The sequence below is a fragment of the Leptonychotes weddellii genome, unplaced genomic scaffold, assembly GCF_054177405.1.
Source record: "Leptonychotes weddellii isolate Sample4059 unplaced genomic scaffold, ASM5417740v2 HiC_scaffold_1812, whole genome shotgun sequence".
Lineage (NCBI taxonomy): Eukaryota > Metazoa > Chordata > Mammalia > Carnivora > Phocidae > Leptonychotes > Leptonychotes weddellii.
In genome coordinates, this window is record NW_027765572.1 from 7,451 (window position 1) to 13,958 (window position 6,508).

The 6,508-nt window shown below is 47.5% G+C and overlaps 1 long non-coding RNA gene and 2 other non-coding genes across 4 annotated transcripts; all 3 read right to left on the reverse strand.

Moving 5' to 3' along the window:
• Positions 1-6: 6 nt before the first annotated feature.
• Positions 7-2,029, reverse strand: LOC115942715 (uncharacterized). 2 transcript variants are annotated; one of them, XR_014141909.1, is made up of 5 exons: positions 1,874-2,029; positions 1,646-1,688; positions 1,281-1,333; positions 381-587; positions 7-198 (listed from the first exon to the last, which is right to left on the reverse strand). It is a non-coding gene; the product is annotated as an uncharacterized LOC115942715 (long non-coding RNA). The 2 variants fall into 2 exon arrangements; XR_004077306.2 differs by lacking the exon at positions 1,281-1,333 and adding an exon at positions 1,388-1,427 and having other exon boundaries at positions 1,650-1,688; positions 1,874-2,028.
• On the reverse strand, positions 690-756 carry LOC115942721 (small nucleolar RNA SNORD52). The gene has a single exon (XR_004077313.1). It is a non-coding gene; the product is annotated as a small nucleolar RNA SNORD52 (small nucleolar RNA).
• On the reverse strand, positions 1,533-1,595 carry LOC115942722 (small nucleolar RNA SNORD48). The gene has a single exon (XR_004077314.1). It is a non-coding gene; the product is annotated as a small nucleolar RNA SNORD48 (small nucleolar RNA).
• Positions 2,030-6,508: the final 4,479 nt, after the last annotated feature.

Below are 6,508 nucleotides of genomic sequence, written 5' to 3' on the forward strand. Positions count from 1 at the left end.
ATCTTTTGATAAAAACAGTATTTATGTTAAATAAGTCTAATTGGTCTAAAAATACTTAAGCATCTCAAAATTTCTGGGCAGTTTCTTTCCTCCAGTAAGTTGACAGCTGCTCACACAGGTTAATGCAGGAAAACTAGATGGAAGCTCCTGGGATCTGCCCAACACCAGATGGGAGATATCCTCTGCGTTAACAAAACCCTGAAATTTCATAAAAAGAACATGTATGAGAACCATGCAGGCAACTGGAATTAAAACGTGAACCTGGGCGGGTAGGGAAGACATGAGTAAATCAGTGATTTTCAAAGATCCTCAGAAAAATGCTCATGGTCCAAAAAGGTGATCATTACCACTTGAGGGCTGCGAGAGAAAAGGGCACTCACCATAGTAGCCAGGGAGAAAGGACGCAGCTCTTCACTTCTCATCACAGCCTGTAGGTTCAAGTGGCAGGAGCCATTACCTAGGCATCACAGACATCTCTCCACAGCATTTCTCCCAGAGGGCGAATTCCAAACTTCAGCCCTTCAGCTACCAGATCGGTGTCTCATCTGAAAGGGCACCACCCTAGCTAGGCTTCCAGAATAATCATGCTAGAAAGATGAAAACAGGACAACCAATGAGAAGGACAAGCAAAGTTAAGCTCCCTCCCCACAATGGCCCTTTCTGAGACTCAAGTATCCAGTTCTCCAAATGAGTCAGAATTAATTTTTGACATCAAGACCAGCATCAGAGACTCTAGTCTGAGAAATCATCATTCCCAATTTAAGAGACCTGGATCAGGGGAGGCCATTCTGTGAAGGGATGTAATACACTGAAAGGCAACTGACCCAGTATAAGGATGTCGCAAATGAAGAGATGGAAGTGGAAGAGAGTAAAGTCGGGGGAAAAAAATCCCCTCAGAACTGCAAAAAAATACCTCCACAGGGAAGCCCAGCAGGTAGGGGTGTACAGAAGAAGTAGGTTTAACCAGGCTTGGACAAAAACATGGGGAGTTAGAAATGGTTTTTTTTTTTTTTTTAAAGATTTTATTTATTTGAGACAGAGAATGAGAGAGACAGAGAGCACATGAGAGGGGGAGGGTCAGAGGGAGAAGCAGGCTCCCTGCCGAGCAGGGAGCCCGATGCGGGACTGGATCCCGGGACTCCAGGATCATGACCTGAGCCGAAGGCAGTCACTTAACCAACTGAGCCACCCAGGCGCCCCAGAAATGATTTTTTTAATAGTCACAAAAGAAATGTAAACCAAAAAGCAGTCCTTGGAAAATCACCAGGTAATATACTTGCATTGCTTCGCGTGTTCCTTAGGAACAGACTCCATACTGGCCCCGAGAGAGAGCCTTAAGGACAAGATGGTGAGAAGTACTGAGAACCATCTCACACCTAATACTCACCTTTATCCAACAGTAACACACCTCCGGACTCTTAAGACACCTAACGGATAAATCAAACACAGGGATTCGTGGCTAGTAAAGGTTCTCGGCCATCAAGTTCTCCCCAGCCCAGAGATCAGGAAACCCCAGCCCGGGGGAGGGAGATGTTCAGCGCGCTGCGGTGATGGCGTCAGCGAGACACTCAGAGTCACCTGAGTTCATCATTACCCCCGTCTTCCCCCAGGACCACCGCCAGCCACTCCATCTCGCACAATCCACTCACCCTCAGGGCGCTGCGGACCAGCCTGCGAGGACCAGGGGCCTGGGAAGAAACAGGGAGTCAGCAGATGCCGGGGCGACTCCAGCCGAGTTCCCCCTGCCCTGGGCTGGGTCAGTTCCAAACAGTGGCGTCATGGACGCGTCAGAAACTCTAGTCTGTAATGGTAATTCATCCTGCTCAGCCCAAGATTGCGGCCCCCTCACCCGGCAAGACCCCGAGGTACCTACACGCAGGAAGCCGTGCAAAGACAGCGCAGGACGCTGGGGCCTCCCCCTAGCGTAGGGGAGGGAGCCGCAGGAGCCCCCACAGGCACTGCACCATTCCCACAGCCCGACGCAACCAGACCAGCGCACAAAGGGAGCTACAATGGCGGGGCCCCGGCTATTTATAGCGGCGTGGGTTTGGGGGCCTGACGGGCATGGCTGTCTTCGTCGATGCCGGGCTCGGCCTACGGCCTCTTCCCCTTCGTTCGTCCAAACAAGAATAAACCAAGTGAAAGAGAGGCCAGGGGTGAATGTTTCAAACTCTTCCGGGCAAATATTCGGGCATATTTTGTTAATTTTGAAAAACAAAAGACAGATGACGGTTTCTCGACTGGCCGGGCAGGGCGCATGCGCAGCTGAGCTGTCTTCTTTAGTGGCCTCCCCAGGGCAGGCCAGTCCGCCTCTGGAGATCTGTGGACCTCTCTCGTCCTCACCGGTGCCCGCTTGGGGTCCAGGTCCCTCCGGGAGGCTGTCACCCGCTTCGTCTAGCCAGCGAAATCTGAATTCGCAACCCATTCCAGCCTGCAGACCTGTCAGGCACATCAACTTTAATGCTGTTTTTTTTTTTTTGACAGCTTTAAGATATAAATGACATACAATAAACAATTAAAAAAAAAAAACACACCATTTGAGGGTGCCTGGGTGGCTCAGTCGGTTAAGGGTCTGCCTTCGGCTCAGGTCGTGATCCCAGGGTCCTGGGGTCGAGTCCCGCATCTGACTCCCTGCTCTGTGGGGAGCCTGCTCCCTCTGCCTCCCTCTCTCGCTCTCAATCTGTGCCTCATTAATAAATAAATAAAATATTTATTAAAACACAAAACACACCATTTGAAAAAATACACCATTTGATAACTTTATTTATTTATTTTTTCCAAGTATTTTTATTTATTTTTGTGAGAGAGGGCGCGCAAGCGCGCGCGCAGGGACCAGCGGGGGAGGGGCAGAGGGAGAAGCAGGCTCCCCAGTGAGCAGGAAGCCCCACGCGGGGCTCGATCCCAGGTACTTAAAAAAAAACATTCTATGAAGCGGGGGAAATCGGAGGGGTGAACGAACCATGAGAGACGATGGACTCTGAAAAACAAACTGAGGGTTCTAGAGGGGAGGGGGGTGGGAGGATGGGTTAGCCTGGTGGGTATTGAGGAGGGCACGTTCTGCATGGAGCACTGGGTGTTATGCACGAACAATGAATCATGGAACACTTCATCTAGAACTAATGATGTAATGTATGGGGATTAACATAAGAATAAAAAAAAAACATTCTAACCTCTTTTAAGCGTAAAGTTCAGTAGTGTTGACTGTATTCACATTGCTGTGCAACCGATCTGCAGAACTTTCTTATCTTACATTACTGAAACACAATACCATTAAAGTACTCCATTAAGCTAAACTACTCCCAGTAAACGACACCCTTTTTCCTGTTTCGTGTCCTCTTTATGAGCAGTGCATGGCCTGGGAGTTGGCCAGAAACAGTGACCTGTGTTCAGTACACTCTAAATAGCACCCTATATCTCAGGGGGGTTGGAAGCAAAACAAATTATGGTGGTGTGGCAACATCCAGGCCCTGCTCTCCCTTTGCTAGTTTTTGCTCCCCCAGAAATCTGGTCATTTGCTCTTGGCCACTTAATCCATCAACTCATAAATTATCCCAAATCCCACCTTCCTGGACCCTTCTATACCTCCTCATTTATAAATGCATTTAATGTTTGGTGATGTATGCTGGCATCTTCATCTTTTGTGAGAAAGCCACTTACGTGAAGGGATGAGTTAGGGGTTCCAGATCATAGGAAATCAGTCTTTTTTTTTCTCCTTAGTAATCTCTACACCCAACATGGGGCTCGAACTCACGATCCCGAGATCAAGAGTCGCATGCTCTATTAACTGAACCAGCCAGGTGCCCCCAAAATGTTTTAAGTTACATAATTTAGGCACAGTGAACACAGATTAAAATTTGGAAGAAGGCCATTGTGGGTGTAGGAAATATATCCTTTTACTTCTGCAATCATCTTTCACCTGACCTCCCTTGTCCCACGATTTCAGACTTCCAACAAAAAATCTCTCCCGGGGCGTCTGGGTGGCTCAGTCGTTAAGCGTCTGCCTTCAGCTCGGGTCATGATCCCAGGGTCCTGGGATCAAGCCCCGCATCCGGCTCCCTGCTCCACAGGAAGCCTGCTTCTCCCTCTCCCACTCCCCCTGCTTGTGTTCCCTTTCTCGCTGTGTCTCTCTCTGTCAAATAAATAAAAATCTTAAAAAAAAAAAAAATCTCTCCCAAGGTGTGCCTGGCTGGCTCAGTTGGTACAGCATGCAACTCTTGATCTTGGGGTACTGAGTCTGAGCCCCAAGTTGTATGTAGAGTTTAAGAACAAAAATAAATAAAAATAAAGAATAAAAACAAAAAATCTCTTCCAAGAATCCTATAGTATTCACTTGTTCATTTGATACATTTCTCAGCTCCCAGGGGCTGAATCCCATCCATAGTTGATGTTGCAAAGTAACTTTGCTTTAAGTTCCAAGATGTGTGTATATGCAGGGAGCCTATGAATTCTCATATTCTTTTTTAAATTTTTTTTTAACATTTAGAGGGTTCCCCCCCCAAAACATTTGGTGGTGCTTTTTGTTTGTTTTTTAACTCTCTACACCCAACATGGGGCTCAAACTCAGGACCCTGAGATCAAGAGTTGCATACTCTTCAGGTGCCCCTGAATTCTCATATTCTGATGTTGCTCCCTAAAGAACCACTTCCCAGCCTCAGGGATTCTCTTTTTTGACCCATGAAGCTGTCCGGGGAGATTTCCCTAACCTCTATCACTGCTGCTGCATTAATCAACACTCCTAAGGTCTTTCAAGCCTTCAGGTTCCCATTCACAGCAGAAAGCCCCTTCCCACTAACTGCTGCTCCTCCAGGCACTGACAGCTTTCTCCCTCTCCCATGCCCCCTGTCCTCTAAAAATGTAATCAGGAGCAGCTTCTGATGCAATCAGTTTTCTCAATGCTGCCTGCACATTGGAAAGACTCAGGCAGCTTGAATTCTCTACAGTGCCTTAGCCCACTCCCAAAGATTCTGACTCCTAGTGGAGATCTGGCAGTGGGTACTTTTTAGCCTCCCCCAATGATTTTAATACACCACCAGGTTGGAGAAACATGTCTCCAATAGTGTGCAGCTATTTATTCCCTCTACTACCTGGCAGGGTGGGGGAGGGGGAAGGTAAGAAAGCTGGCAATTCGGTTGCTGCAGCAGTTAAAGTGCACTTACTGGGGTGCCTGGGTGGCTCAGTTGGTTAAGCAGCTGCCTTCGGCTCAGGTCATGATCCCAGGGTCCTGGGATCGAGCCCCGCACTGGGCTCCCTGCTCAGCAGAGGGCCTGCTTCTCCCTTTCCCTCTGCCTGCCACTCTGCCTACTTGTGCTATTTCTCTGTCAAATAAACAAATAAAAAATCTTTTTTTTTTTAAAGTGCACTTACTATAGCCTATGGTAGGAGGCTGTAGTATTATATAGTTCACTTATTTTGTGAGTAAAACAGGCCTTTGAATTGATCCAGGAACCAAAAGACCTTACTATATTCCTTTTCCTTTACAAGCTTTCAAGGAGGGCTTCCTCTACTTTGTCAGTCCTAAAATACTGGATTTTTCCTAGAGAGTGAAGATTTATTGAAACACAGAACTTGAACTTAGTTTTTATTTTGGAGTAGTTCTTTCCAGCCTCAGTTCTGGGGAGGCAGGAGGTTGGGATTCTCTCAGGCTAAGGAAAATGTTAAGGACCTTTAATCTAACTGCTAGGGCAGGAAGAACCCCCCTAGAAGGGCTTGTATGGAGGAAAGCCCATTTCCTTGATCTTCCCAGCTCTATACTCTACTCCTTTCAGCTCCTCCTTCATAATTAAATTTGATGTTACTTTAAGTTCCTATGGTTTTGAGACTGTGCCTAAAAGGTAAAGGAGGTTACTGATCATTAGAACTGGGGTAAAACCGGGCACCTGGGTGGCTCAGTCGTTAAGCGTCTGCCTTCGGCTCAGGTCATGATCCCAGGGTCCTGGGATCGAGCCCCACATCGGGCTCCCTGCTCGGCAGGAGCCTGCTTCTCCCTCTCCCACTCCCCCTGCTTGTGTTCCTGCTCTCGCTATCTCTCTGTCAAATAAATAAATAAAATCTTAAAAAAAAAAAAAAAGAACTGGGGTAAAACCGTCACTCAGAACCAGACAGGAACCCAATGTCAACAGTGTTCAGGCAGTGTGGAAAAAACCAGTATTTGTTGCTGATTCTGCCCTGGATGTAGTTGAAGTGACCACTTCTTGCCATTTGCAACGATGTGGATAGAACTGGAGAGTGCTATGCTGAGCGAAATAAGTCAATCAGAGAAAGACATGTATCATATGACCTCACTGATATGAGGAATTTTTTTTTTAAGATTTTATTTATTTATTTGACAGAGAGAGACACAGCGAGAGAGAGAACACAAGCAGGGGGAGTGGGAGAGGGAGAAGCAGGCTCCCCACTGAGCAGGGAGCCCGATGTGGGGCTCAATCCCAGGACCCTAGGATCATGACCTGAGCCGAAGGCAGACGCTTAACGACTGAGCCACCCAGGCGCCCCTGATATGAGGAATTCT